At 41.3% G+C, this 15,370-nt stretch overlaps 1 protein-coding gene across 1 annotated transcript in view; it reads right to left on the bottom strand.

Moving 5' to 3' along the window:
- The window catches only part of WDPCP (WD repeat containing planar cell polarity effector), a 249,435-nt gene that overhangs the window by 76,289 nt on the left and 157,776 nt on the right, over positions 1-15,370 (bottom strand). The gene's annotated exons all lie outside the window — the stretch shown is intronic.

Raw genomic sequence — 15,370 nt, 5'->3', positions numbered from 1 at the left:
AAATCTGAAATGCAAGCACATTTTCACAAAATAATACATTTATTTGTAAACGTTCAAAAGTCTCCCACACAGCATCGAACAAGGAGACTGGGGAAGGGGCCAGGAGGCAACTATTGGACATATAGCAACAGTAAATATTCTAACTGCAGTGAGAGCAGAGAGATGACCACCATCACTGTGCTACTGCTCTATTTATGGTCCAGTCTGCAAGCTGGGGGTGAGTTCTTTATAAATAAATATGGTGAAATATGGTGAATGTTGCTCCAATCCACATAATCTGTTTGTCACAAACAGGTGTAATGCAATTGCAATAAATACATTGTTGTGACTAACAGATTATGTGGATTGGAGCAACATTCACCATATTTATTCCCAGATAATTTTTTGTTCAAGTCATTCTGAATTGAAAAAGCTGGTTGGATGACCAGTGAAACCTCTTCAAGAAAAATACAGCAAGTCCAGTTGCCTTGACTTATTTTTTACAGATATTAACAAAAATGTACCTTATTTGTGTATCACTCGGCTGTAGATCCTCAAACCATCTCTGAATTGGTGCTGACATTGTCCTTCCTTCTGGAGGGTGGCTACTTTTGTTCTACATGGTCCCTGTGTGTGTTGTAAAGTAGTCACCGCTCCAAGATCACTCCCGTGATAGATTATAATCTCAATACAAATGAGTAAGTAAAAAGTGAGATCATAGTCCATCACAGGAGTCAGCTTGGAGTGGTGACTACTTTACAACACACACAGGGACCATGGAGAACAAAAGTTGCCACCCTCCAAAAGGAATGACAGTGTCAGTATGAATTCAGAGATGATTTGAGGATCTACAGCAGAGTGATACACAAATAAGATACCTTTTGTTAATAATAAAGGTCCTTAAATGCATTTTTAAGATTTAACTCCTGAGGTTAGTGTCACTTTAAAAATTGCACCTTATGTGGCTTGCTTAAAACATGTATTAAATGTGTTTTTTTAATGTTATTTTAGACACCACAGTGTTAAATATAGAGGATCTTGTACTACTTACAAAAAAAAGAACTGACCGGAAGGGACATATGGGCCAATATGGTAAAACTGAACTCTGGGCAAAAGAAACACTTATAGCCTAAAGGCAGCCTGCAAGAACAGCAATGATCTACATGAGATTTGTAAAAGTGTGCCTTTGCTGTGGAGTTATCAGCCTGCTATTAACCTAAAACAGGGTGCTCCTATTTTCTGTGTATTAAGCCAGTGCCCAGTTCTAGCAATAGTAGTGCTAAAAGATACTGGATAAAAGACAACCCTCTCATGATCATGTGGATGTTGCTTGCATCAACAATGGATGAAGCTACAACCAGTTTATAACTCCCTGATGTCCATCTAGTCACCTTCCTACTGATTGACAGACAGAGCTCATTCTTTTGTTGCCTAGAAATGCAGAAAGATTGGTGTACCATAGAAAGTAAGGCTTCATAATGTCCCCATTCCAAGTAGAAAAACATTTATTAGGAAAAGCAGCCTACCCTCCTGAAATATGTAAATGGTGCTAGCGATGGGTGTTTTATGTACTGTTCTATTTATCAGCAACCAAATTAAACAAAACAGTGGTTATATATATACTGTTGTACATACGGTATGTTCCAAAACACACTCATCCACCCTTACACACACTCTGTGCTTCTGTACCCATTGTGAATAATCACAGCCCATAACTATATGAAATGTGTGCTCCACCACAACTTTCTGGGTTTTTGCATAGTGGCAGCTTAGGCCACTTAGCAGCCGGGAGCTGCCACTTTTGGCAGACATATTACTAGGAGAAGGCACAGGACCAACTGTCAGGTAGGGAGCCACTGAACACCAATGACTGCTGTTGTTTGCTAGCTCTCTACATACAATTATGAATTTACTTAAGCTTTTCCTTTACAGGCAAGCACTAGCAGATCTTCCTCTGACTTAAAAAGCTTCAACTGACCCAATTCTATCCCACAGGTCTTAAATAAAGAATCATTGCCTCTTATTAGGACAATCTCACTCTCCAGCAAAGCCCAGATAATCAGCAGTGGAAGGGCAGACCCTCTACATCTTGTCCACTTAGTACTCATGTAGCTTCTCTTGTATCTTATTGATGGATAGCTTGCCCTTTTAGATCTGTATGTAACAGCACAGGCAGTATGCCCACGGCTGCCAAGCAGGGCATGTAAGTGCAGAAGCCCTCAGATCATGTACATTTTGAATTCTATCTCTTCTATTGCCATCTAGAAGATTAAACACCCAGAATAGCATTTTCAATATTCTTCGTAGCCATTGGATTGCTTTCAGAAAGTATCAGATAAATTACATGAATTTTGATACTGTTACGTGTGCATCAGTCATCTTTGTCTTCCTGGCCTACAGAGACTTGTGACATATAATCCACCATTGCTACATCTGTCTGTATTTGTCATGATGGTGCCTGTTCAGTGTAAGCAAATTGCCTGTATGTCACAAATGAAGACAGTAGGAGTGTTTACCTACTTCAAAGTGACATATTATCCAAGCAGAAAAATAGGAACATAGTAATGTGTTCAAAGTTTTTGCTTTGAGAAATGTACAAGGCACTACAGAGCAATTGCTCTACATCTGATGGTGAAACATCTATTTTATCTAAACTAGAGCTCAATAACCCCTGATAGCTGTTCAAAAAGGTAGGACCACCAAATAAAATGGAAGAACAAGAACCAGTATACATGGGTATTTGTGTGTTGCTTGTGAGATCAGTTTTGTGAATCATTTTTGATGGATGTGGAATACAATATTTAGAGTTTAAATTGGGTTGTATTAAACAATACAAACGGATCCCAAAAGCCTTTGTACGCTAGCACTAAAATAACCAAATTCAAAGGAGGATCTACTGTTTATAAGGGGTGCACAGGAAAAGAACATGGGTTGTCAAGGTAAAGAAGGTGCTCCTCTTCTAATACTCATCATCGGGGCTTCACTGTAGAGGGACCAGAATCCAGGCTGTAGTATGAGACAGGGGTCACTAGTGCTGATAAAGTGATGCCTATGGTGTTGGCAATAAGAAAGCATTTGGAAAGACTGTAGTAAATAATAACAAGATGTGACTGGCAGAGGCAAAAGACAGAGACAGATGGAAAGCTATGATTGCAGCTATAACATATTGTAGATCCCTGTTACTCTAGTTAAGGGGTATGACAGAAAAATGGCATACACACACATATGAGCACCACAGAGGGGCCCAGAATGTTTCTTTCCTATGGGGGTTGTTAGATTCCATCAACAGGGTACTGCAATCAATGCCTACAGTGTCTACTGACTAAATGTGAACTACTGTAGTTTCTTTAATGTCATGAATCAATCTAGCTGGACTGTATTGTTAAACTGTTAAAATAATGTATATGTATTTAGCAACTTGAACATGCACAGTAATATCATTTTGTTTAAAAATACCATAACAATGTTGTAAATTCCTTGTGGTTTTTATGGAAAAGTTCACTTTTTTCCCTTTTGAAGAACAGACAGGAATAGACTTAAATTGTCAGTTTGGAATTCAATGGGAATAATTACTGTAGTTACTACTATACAACCAATAATTGATATTTCACTAACAGGCCTTTACCCTTGTGGTCACAATAAACTATCTTCACTGCACCACTGTGGAAATAATGGTCAAAAAACATTGATATCTCCCATAGCAATCAATCAATCCAAATTCTTCCAATTACTAATTTGCACTCAGCAGCTGAAATCTGATTGGTTACTATGAGCAATGTCACTTCGCTTTTGTAAATTTTTTACATAAGATGGGACAGGATATGGAGAACATCCAAAGAAAAAAAAATTCTGGATCAGAACTGAAGCCATTCGGTTCTAATCAAAACGCACTAGCTGGACGGTATGGAACCAAAGACGGGGTCACCCATCAAAAGAACTCACATTCAGAAAACAATGTATATACATAATAAACCATTTAACTAAATATTAAATATCACATTAAATCAATTTTAGTAAATGAGGAGGTGGACAAGCAGAGGGGGAGGGACTTTGAACGGGGCTGCGCTATATAACCAGGGGTAGGTTTTTTATGCTCCCCTAGATGCTTGGACATTTGCTGGGTTTGAATGTTGTTTGCATCACATATCTTGCATGGTATATATAGATGCATTTATATAGTAAAAATGTTAAGCTTTAATGCTGCTCCCTCTCTGTGTGCTGCCCCAGGCATTGGCCTACAGGTGCCATTATGCAAAATATATCCCGTGAATATGAACAACAACCCAGATAAATTGCTTTATTACATCAAATGAGACCAGAGAAAGAAGCAACAAATATACCAATGATATAACTTCTGAGAAGTAGAATTTAGAGCTTAAATGCAATTCAATAAATATATACCTTTAAAACCATGGCATAACATTTCAGTAATTAGCAATAAAGAACACACAATTTTCCCTTGAAGGGCGAAGTATATGACCCATTACCTAGGTTACTCCTGTAATTAATGAAAACTAGCCATGTCACCATATTGTATTTCGAACAATTGTGCTTCCCAACCAGAAAACAAAATTAGTGATACAAAGATGCTGTCAAATAACCTCTTTCAAGCCGCAGCATACCACTAGGAACAGGATCTGTGCAGTTTAGGAGTCGAGCTATCCTTTGATGTTCCTATAATTATTAGGGGTTTAGTAAAATGTCTTTAGGCAAACCTGCTAAGTAGGAAGGTAAAGATCAAAACTGATGGTGTGACAATATGAACTGAAAATAGATGAAGCTGAGCCAAAAATTGTTTGGCATAGCAATATAGTGATCCATGAAAGTGTGAAAACATAATTAAAAGACAAACATAAAATTAACTCAATAGCAAGTCAGTAAATAAAACTGCAAGGGATGTTCATGTTGTTGTGTCCTGGTCTTCTCCTCAGGCTTCTAAATTGTAAAGTGTTTTAAAGTGGAAAAGATTTAAGGAAAATATCCACTACACAACATTTGTATCTGAAACAGCTACACAGCAGAACATCCTAACCCTTTTAGAATTTCTAAATGTAATCATTTTAGAGAAATTACAAACTAGACATGTGCAATTCGTTCTGTTCCAAATTGAAATTCGAATTTTTTTTGGAAATTCGGACATGCAGATGCATCTGAATTTCAGGTCTGGTAGGAATTTTAGGGGAGACAACAAGGCCAAAAAAAAGCAAAAAAAATGCGTGGGGTCCCCCCTAAAATTCTGGAGTTCCGAACAGCATTCGGCAGCAGAGCTACTATCATTGACAGCTCTGCTGCTGAATTTTCCCAAATGGGCAGAACAAGTCCCATAATATCACGACTCCCTCCGCCCCTTTGTTAACATTCGGGTCAGAGCTGTCATTTTGGATTTTCCTCTGGATCGAACAGGTTGGCGGGTATCGGGTTATTTTTTTCTTTCAGCGAGTCGGCAGCCACCATCCATCATGATTGATATGGATCTACATCACTGGATGACATGAGTGACCTTTGGATTACATCGATGGACACTTTTTTTGGGGGGAAGGGGGGAGGCTGTCAGAAACCTCTGCTGTGTTTTTTTTAAAAATAAAGGACTTTTGTTTATGGTGTGGTGTGTTTATTTACAATTTTACTTTTTTATTTGGTGAATGAGTAGGGGTATCAGACCCCCATAACCACCGAGCCAGGGTTGTGGGAAAGCGGCCCTTGTCCTCATCAACATGGGGATAAGGTGCTTTTCCAAGGAGTCCCCCCTCCTTTCCTGCTCTGCCTGGCTGCTACTGGGATGAAGGGTCTGGAATTGGGGGGACCCCACACTTTTTTTCTAATTATTTTTCTGGACTGTCAAAGGATAAAAAGAAAAAGGTCATTTTTTTTCTAATGTAATTTTACTGCAACGAAAATTAATTTGTAATTATCTAACGCATCCAAAATTAACAAAAAATTTGCATTCGTCCAAATCCGAATCGAATTGACTTTCGGACCTGAATCCTGAAATAAAAGGAAAATCCGAATGAAACAAGACAAACTAAATCAAACCTTTTGCCGGCTTACATGTCTACTACAAACTTGGATGTGAAAACAAACTTACCACAGAACTTAGTGCTCATTCGCATGGATGTGCACAGCTGTACAGTGTGCACACCTGCAAAGAAGCCTGCATTCGGGAGGGATAGGTGTTGTGTGTAGTCGCCTGTATATTTCTATGGCAGGACGCGGCTACATGCCAACCCGAATTTGCACATCCATACAGGTATGGTTGCATGCCCTTGGAAGCAGACAGTCTCATATGCAAGTTCAGGTTGTCATGTAGCAGTGTTCTGTCATAGAGATGTACAGGTGGCTGCACACAGCACTTATCTCTTCCGTTTGCAGACCTCCGCACAGATGTCCACGCTGTACCTCTGTGCACGTCCATGTGAATGAGACCTAAAATGAAAACTAATTCCTAGCAGGTAAAGGTTTTTATAGAACTGACTTGGTAGAAGAGATGCAAATGCATGTCAAATCCGCAGTTTGCATGTGTGTTTTGCGTGCAAATATGTCATAATTTTTTCTGGGTGTTTTGCAACTGAAGCAACAGTTGTAGTATTGCTTAAAGGAGAACTATGAGATGAGTGATTTCCACTCACCTCATAGTTCTGGCCGACCTGTGACAATGAGACTGTCACAGGTCGGCTCAGTAGATCGGGAGGTGAGCGAACACATACCGGGTTCGCTCACCTCTCGATTCTGTCACGGCTCTCTGCCGTGAAAGGGGGAGGGGCTGGATTCCCCTCTCCCCGCTCCGATCCGCCAGCGCTGACTGGCGGAACGGATGGGGGAGGGGGCGGGTACAGCTGGCTCTGCCTCTAGATAGGCAGAGCCAGCTGTCACTTACGCAGCTGGGCGGATCCCGTCATCTACGTCAGGATCCGCTCCGGCTGCGGCGTCTCAGTATACCGCAAGCTGTAGCTCGCGGTATACTGAGCTTAGGGTAACGGGAGGACGCTAGTTTGTGTCCTCCCGTTAGCCTAAGGAGAACTATGGGGAAAAACACTGACCCCATAGTTCTCCTTTAACTGTGTGACCAAATAGCAACGGTTCGCCTCGTTTCTCTGCTGTGCCATATTTAGCTATGTGGTTCAACCTCAGAACTGGCACAGTATGTAGAATTCCTAAAGAGCACTTTAACAATACTGGACAAATTCCTTATGAAACCGATATCCGTAATATAACTGGCTAATATACGGATTGGATTCTTAAATGTGCAGGATGGATAACCTAATTATCTCATTACAGTACTGCTGCCTCCATGTCTCTCGAGATATATGGAATTCTGGCTGACAGTCAACATCTAAATCTGTCAGAACACGCTATCTGTGTGTGAGGTCAAATCTGTTAAAGGCTGTCTGGCCAACCCAACCCTGCAAAATGTGGGTGAATAAAGGCGCATTTATAAAATAATTCAAGCCAAAGTTTTATTTATCTGCTGTTCTGCTGGGTGTTTCCCACTATGTGTGACTCCACAATGGACACTCCCTCCAATCCCAGCCTAGCCATATTAGTTGATGCTTGTCTGACAGCTGAAATACCTGGTTCTCCTGCAGAAGCAGCCTCTCCATATAGCCCCCATGGAGAATCAACTAGAGGGCAGGTAAAGGAATAATTTAAAAGAGAACTATGGGTTAAGTGTTTTTCCCGATATTTCTCTTTAGGGTCACAGGAGGACATATACTAACATCCTCCCATGACCCAAAGCTCAGTATATAGCGGGCTATTACTGAGAGCGCCGCAGCCGGGAAGGATCCCAACAATACTGTTGAGATCCACCCAGCTGCGTGAGTGACAGCTGGCTCTGCCTATCTAGAGGCAGAGTCAGCTGTGCCCACCCCCTCCCCTGTTCGTTCCTCCATTCAGGGAGATGATCGGGAAGTGAGTGGATCATTGCATGTTTCTTAGTTACATAGTTAGTCAGGTTGAAAAAAGACACAAGTCCATCGAGTCCAACCTATAGAGGTGCTCACTTCCCGATCAATAGAGCCGACCCTTGACAGCTTCTTTGTTACAGGTCGGCTCTAACTATGAGGATGAGTGGAAATCACTCACCCAATAGCTCTCCTTTAACTATTCAGTATTAAGCTACCCTCTAGCAGATTTTCCAAGGAATATAAATGGAGAGGTCACGTCTTTAATGGAACCCTAAGGCCACATTCACACCATTTTTTGGACCAGATCTGGAACACGGTGCATTGCGTTTTGCAGCGGTTTTTACAGTGATTTTGCCACGTTCTGGATCTTTTTTTTAACCTTAAAATTGGCTTTTAGCTGCATTCCAGTGTGTTTGCATGCGTTTGTATGCATTTTTGATGCATTTCCATGCGTTCCAGTGCATTACAGACCAGGGAAAATGAGACAAGCAGTATTTTTCTTGTCTGGTCCAGAACGGACTGCGCTGGTGTGAACAGAGCCCAGAAATATTACAGGGATACATTGGGATGCTTTTTTGGTCCGGGAACAAACTCTTCTGGTCTGGACATGATCTTGACATGTGTGAACAAGCCCTCAAACTTGTGCAGAAGCTCCTGGAGCAGTGCTGGTCCCTGAAGATCTCCCTGGTGAGTTGCAGAAGTAAGGGAACAGACATTCAAACCACTTTTATTATATTATGTGCCAAGCAGAAGATGCAGAAAGTAAAACATTAAATTATTCTTTGCCATTCTGTTGACGGCTTTTTTAAGTGTTTGCACATATATTCTGCTTCGCTTAAGCAGATGCTTGTTCGCAGTCTCAATAGTTAGCTCTGGTATCGCCCAGGTTAAGATTACTCGCACATTTAACCAATTACATCAAGAGAGGCCTGCTCTTTTCGGGAGCTAAGAAACAAACTTTAAATCATGTTTACATTATTCAGCACATTATAATGACACTATAAGAATTCAGCAGCCAACGTAAAACAGAATTGTGCACCTGCTCTTAAAACATAATGCTGGAAGCCAGTGTTAAGATGACATTTAATAAGTTCCAGTTCAGGCCATATGAGGTGATTTTCATGTCCAAAAGTATTCTGGACCTTTGGGTTCTCATTGTGAGCCTTAGGCACTGTCAGGGTTGGCATCTGGCCTAGGGGATGCCTAAGCTTGTACTCTAGAGACGCTGCTAGAGAAAGAAAAGCCTACAAAATTTCCTGTACCGAGTGCTTGTTAGGTACAGGCTTCATCACATTTAATATACCTACATAGTGTTCTATTTACATTCATATAGTATGCCAAACAAATGCAAGTGTAATTACTGTTATACATTCTCAGAATCTGAGACTTTTGGAAATATAATTAATGATAAGATGAATATGCCCTCGGAAGCACACAAAAGTAACAGAAGAAAACAAAACTTGGAACAAAAGGCTTTTCCTAAGCTACTGCTTTGAAACTAAATTGTGAGCGCTTTCCTGAGGCAGGTTATGGGGAGAAATGAAAGAATGCTAAGAACTCAGTGATAGAAGCTGAACATTCCTCTAAGTGGAGAGTAGAGACTATCATTTATTAATGATGTTTGGAAAGGAATTACAGGTTCACATGCTGCACAGCCTCAGCCAGACTAAAACTCTTGCCTGTGCAGAAAATCATAAACCCGGAGGGGATTTCAATAAAGTCGTAATTACTGATTTGCTCCCCAAAAAATTACATCACATGGAAATATTATTTGATCCTGACAAACAGAACAAAATATGATTCATGATAAAAAAAAAACTGAGATAAAAATATATCTTCATTCTTCATAACCAATCAGAATGTAACTTTAATTTCTGGCCAGGTGAAATATATGTAAAGGCTTTGGTTGACCCTTTCTGTTGCTCATTACAGTGGGGCACAGGCAGTCGTAGGGCATGTTCCAGAGTCAGTCATTAGGAAGCTGGTCACTGTTTGCAAGAGAAAACATGATTTTTCTCTTACCTATAAAATCTGTTTCTTGCATTACTTCACAGGACACAGGAAGTTAATATTGGAACCACTGGGTATTGTAGCCACCTTCAGGTGATTGGACACCACTACACAATCAAAGCTGTAAGGTCAGCGCTGTAGAACCGCTCCTATTCCCAGTGTGCCTCAGTTTTGTAGCAAGCAGTACAAGAAAGTATCACATGAAAACAGAGGGGAAGGTTCTGTGACAGATTTTAAAGATAAGACAAAAAACCCTTTATTCATGAATGTACATCACAGGGCACAGTGAGTTAAAGCTAGAAAGCTAGAACCAACATAAAGACATCCAAAAAGTAGTACAACAGGGGGGGTGGGGGGACACAGCAAACAATAGCTAACAAGCCCTTGAGAAATCAAAAACAACCCCAACAGGAAACTTGAACAGAAGGGGCTCACAAATCAGAGAGCTGCCTGAAGGACCAGCAGGCAGCCTTACAGATTTTGGAAACCGAACTCTGATGCTGGAAGATGCACCAAAGCTCCTACTACAGTGAGCCTTCACTGGAAAGGGGGAACGTTACCCTTCAACTCATTGGCCTAAATGATAGTTCACCAAATTGACCAAGAGATAGAGGAACAAAAAGCCGGCTGCCCCATACAAGGACCGTGAGATGTGATGAAGAGCAGCTTCTTCTTCTTAGACTGAACATTAAACTGAAAAGTTTTTAGGATGTGTGGCCCCAGAGCCTGACACCCATACATTCACGCATGTATGATATCCCATAACCTGAGAAAGAACCCCAGGTACTTGCTACTGTGGAGGCGAGGGGGCACCTTGTGTCCCAACACTGCAGGCAGATGCGCTGACCAAGTGTAGCAATGCCAATATCTGAACCCCCTGTATAGAACTGCAGTCACAGCAGCATAAGGCCATCTCAGCATATGTTAGAAGGAGGAAAATGCTGGGTGCATGTGAAAAACAGCACCATGGCGGCCACCTATGGGACATAAAGAAATTACACCAAAGCTCCAAGTTCCAAAGCACCAAAGCTCCCCCCTCCCCCAAAGCTCCAAGTTAACATTTGCAGGGATAATAGGCTGCTACACTGGACACCTCCAGCAGGGTCTATCCTTGGCTTACCTGATCCTAAGTCCAGTGACCAGACGAGAGCCATTTAAAGGGGATATGCCTGACCCAATCTTCACCATCGAGGAGGGCATACCCCCCTAAGGGGGGTGTTCAGGGACAGTGATCCACTGAAATGGACCACAGCCCTTGACCTATATAGGTCCCTTACACGGCATGCAGTGCCAAGTAGAGCGCCCCATGCAACATTAAAAGCCGCCCCCTTCCGGTGGAGTCTGGGTATAGTTCTGCTGAGAAGGAAACTGATCTGGATAGCTGCTGTTAGGTGCCACAGTGGCTGTGAGCAGCTTAGGGAAACTTGCTATAGTCTTGAGCAGAAAAAGAGAAAAGAATGTGCTTGTGTCAGAGCAGAAAGCAGAGTTATACAGGGCTGTTTGAGGAAATTAGTTTGAAGGCTTGTCTCAGTATCTACAAAACAGATGTGACTGTTACCACAAGATTGAAAGCACACCATTAAGGTTACAATCTGACTGTACACTATATAGTTCTATGTACAATTAATGGAGATGGTACTTTCAGTTTGAAACACATGTGGTGAACTTAAAATGTAAACTATAAAATATACAGTAAGTGACTTGAAGATTATTTTTTGGAAGAGTGGAGTTTACCTTAAATTAAATTGGGTCAAACTTAGAGTGCCCAGTCTTTCATATATTTTGACATACAGACATATAGCCACATCTAAATGATCTAGTCAGTAGATACCTTTACCAAAGACCCAGATTGCTATAAATGGCAAAAGAAAAGTCAGACAATAACCTCATACATGGGCAGATTTGATTAAACTATTACCAGACTTTCAATCACACCTGTTTGATATTGGAAAAGATAAAAAAAAAGTAGGGCTGTTACTGATTAAAATTTTCATGTTCGATTAATCAAATTTTTAAAAAATAGATTAATCAATTAATTTCGATTAATTATAACGCACATACAGATCCAACTACATTGGCCTGTACACATACAGCCCAGCAATGAAGTAATAAAATGAACTAGGATCACACTAATCCAGCACGTTATTAATCCACGTGCCAATATGGCCGCCGCTTGAGTGAGGCAACTCAGAATAAAAACGTGCTGGATTAGTGTGATCCTAGTTCATTTTATTACTTCATTGCTGTGCTGTATGTGTATAGGCCAATGCCTTGGAGTTTGGTCCACACTTGTGGGCACACTGACCAGCTGGGAAGATTGTAGAAGAAAGGTATGATGTCAATTGGCAGGCTGCACAGTGATGTTCCCTTTACATGTAAGTATAACCTATTTAAAAATTGATAGGGCAGAACAAGTTCCTTGGGCAAACTCACCGGCCCAAGTGGCTCCGTCGTCTAACGAAGGGCAGGGGGAGGAGTTCAGTGACGTCACGAACATCGACGTCACCGGACTCCTCCCCCTTCCCTTTCGTTAGCCAACTGAGCCACTTGGGGACATCGACGTCACCGGACTCCTCCCCCTTCCCTTTGTTAGCCGACGGAGCCACTTGGGGAAGGGGGGAGAAGTCCAGTGACGTCAATGTCTGTGACGTCACCAGATCTCCGACGGGACTCCCGGAAGCCGGCGGAGAGGTGAGTATTTTCATTAGCGATCAAAAAAATTTTAATCGATCAAAAAGATTAACGATTACTGGTAATCGAGAAATGAATCATTAATTTCCACCGCCCTACAAAAAAGAGACAGAAAGGCCATGCACGGGACCATAAATGCAGATTACCCACATATATGTTTTAAAATGAGCTTTGTTGGCTGTTAGATGGTCTGTGTATGGGCAGCTTCAATTCCACTGCTAGCTATCGTCAGCACTAGGTATGCAGCGTTACATTTGTAATGTAATTTCACGCTAAATAAAATGATGGTGCTCTACTGTGTGACTTTAGACTAGCAAGAATTTATCAGCTTTTCTCGTTACAACAGGAATCCCTTTTGGGTGAAAACTATTGATTTGAAGGTTAAATAAATTCATCTCACTAGGCTCAAGTGTAATTTAAAGTAAGTTGGCCTTGGGAAGGTTTCTGACATTTTTAACATGCGTTCTTCACTGGTGTTTTTTATCAAGAAAATAACATATGAACTCCTGGGATTTTTTTTATAACTGTAGATCATTATTAATTATAGGATTTCTTAATAGGTTATGCCATGTCAGTTCCTCATGGCATGGTTAAGTGACGTTTAAATTAGCACACTACAGGCTGCATGGTGAAATTGATTACCTATGCAGTGAATGGGGTATATTTAGTCATTTGCATTTTTACATAGGCTGAGGCTGTAATAACCTCCAGGAACATGCATCAAATCAGCCCATTTTTTTTTCTGACAGTGAAGGTAAAATACAAGTTCATGTTCAGAATTGCCTGGGAAACCTATACAACCTGACTGACGAAACACTGACATTATGTTGTGTAGGGGAAACATGTAAAAAGAAAACAAATCTCAGTGATTATTATTAACATGGAAGTTAAGGACATTCTGAGACACAAAGGTTTTTTTTTTTCAAGAGACGCATATAAAATGTAGGGGAAAGGAAAGTCCACTGATTGCAGGCAACATAAGTCCCCTCAGTGGCCCTACTGCTTCTCACCCCTGATTATTGCCTTAGAACACTGCTTGGACTCTTCTTAAATTCCCTCCTTTGTCTGGTTAGGTGCCTAATGGGTGAACAAGCTTAAAGCACCATGGCAGCCTCACTCCACAGACGCAAGCAACTTGCAGAGTGGAGCACGATGTCGCCAGAAGAATGTGCCAGAGGAAGGGTGACTCTGTGAGACTGGAAATATTGGGCAAGATAGGGACACTCATGTACCATTAGGGTCAGTGTTGCCTCATCCAGATTACAGAGGTATATCATCTTTGTGAGTAAAGAGTGAACAAACTGGTCAAAAAGTGACATGGACAGAGTGAACAGAAGATAGATACAGTGGGGAGAAGTGGCGCGGACAGAGTGGACAAAAAATGGAAAAAGTGGCCATACCTGGCATGGAAACAGTGGGCAAGAAGTTAAAAAAGTGGACACATGGTACACTATATTGCCAAATGTTTTGGGACACCTGACCATCACACCTCAGTGAAATTGTTTGATATTCCATTTCAAAGCCATGGGCATAAATCATTCCACAAGAATTTGGAGTGGGAATTTATGGCTATTTAGCCAAAAGAACATTTGTGAGGTCAGGTATTGATGTTGAACAAGACAACCTGCTTTGCAATTACCATTCCAAATTATCCCAAATTTTGGGGTCAGGGCTCTATACAGGCCTTCACACTATACTCATCAAACCGTGTCTTTATGGATCTGGCTTTGTGCACAAGGGTACAGTTATGCAGTAACAGAAATGGGCCTTCCACAAACTGTTGGCACATGATTGGAAACACACAATTGTTTCAAATGTCTCTGCATGTTGTAGCATTAACAGTACACTTTACTGGAAACACTGAACTCAGTTATTTGAAGGGATGCCCACGTCAGAAACCTTCCCAAGGTCAACTTGTGGAGATATAGTTGTAGAGGTGATGGTCAGGTGTCCACAAACCTTTGGCCATATAGTGTGGAAAAATGGGCTGAAGTGGTGTGCATACGGCAGGCATAAAATGGACATAGGGTTGACAAAGTGGAAACATAGACAGCAGTGGTATGAACACAATTTTTTTTCCAGGTCCTTTGGAATTAACCAGTTAGGTAGGTAGTTGTAACCTACAGAAATCCTGCATCCCACAGTAAGGTATTACAACCATTCAGTGTCACAGGCCTATTACAATATATAGATATGGATGACTTTTTAACAAACACAGGACAACTTTTACCATAAGGGCCATGTCAGACCAGTGATTCTGTTGCTGGTAGCAACTCACCAGATACAGGGTTGTTGAAGAGTACACTCAGCTGCTCCTGGAGTGTAGGTCCTTTGCTGACTCAAACCCTGCAGTTCCTCTGTCATCAGCTCAGGAGCATTAATAGAGTGACACTTTGCTCCAACAGCAGGAGAGTGACACATTAGGAGCAGGTAAGTGTTCTCTCTGCTCTACTCAGCAATCCTCTTGCTTGTAAGTTGCCTCCAGCAACAGAATCCCTAATGCAACTTGAGCCTTAGGCACCTGTGAGTCAGACCCTAATACTGTAACTAAGAGTTAGTGGCAAGAAAACACTTTTTACCAGTTATGTTTAGTTTGGACACATATCCAGCAGCAAAACTGTAAGCGTGTGTGCAGGTGGAGGGTTATGGGGGATAAGGAGCAGAGGTCACTTGAGGAATTACAGGACTCCCTGACAAAAAATAAAAAAAATCGAAAATGACTCCACTGAGCAATGTTTCCATATCATCTGTCTACACAGCAAAATTCCAGTGCAACTAAAAACATA

This window comes from Nanorana parkeri, unplaced genomic scaffold (assembly GCF_000935625.1).
Source record: "Nanorana parkeri isolate BGI_ZX_2015 unplaced genomic scaffold, ASM93562v1 scaffold11, whole genome shotgun sequence".
NCBI lineage: Eukaryota > Metazoa > Chordata > Amphibia > Anura > Dicroglossidae > Nanorana > Nanorana parkeri.
Note: the sequence above shows the minus strand (reverse complement) of the source record. Positions and strands in the feature narration are given on the sequence as shown.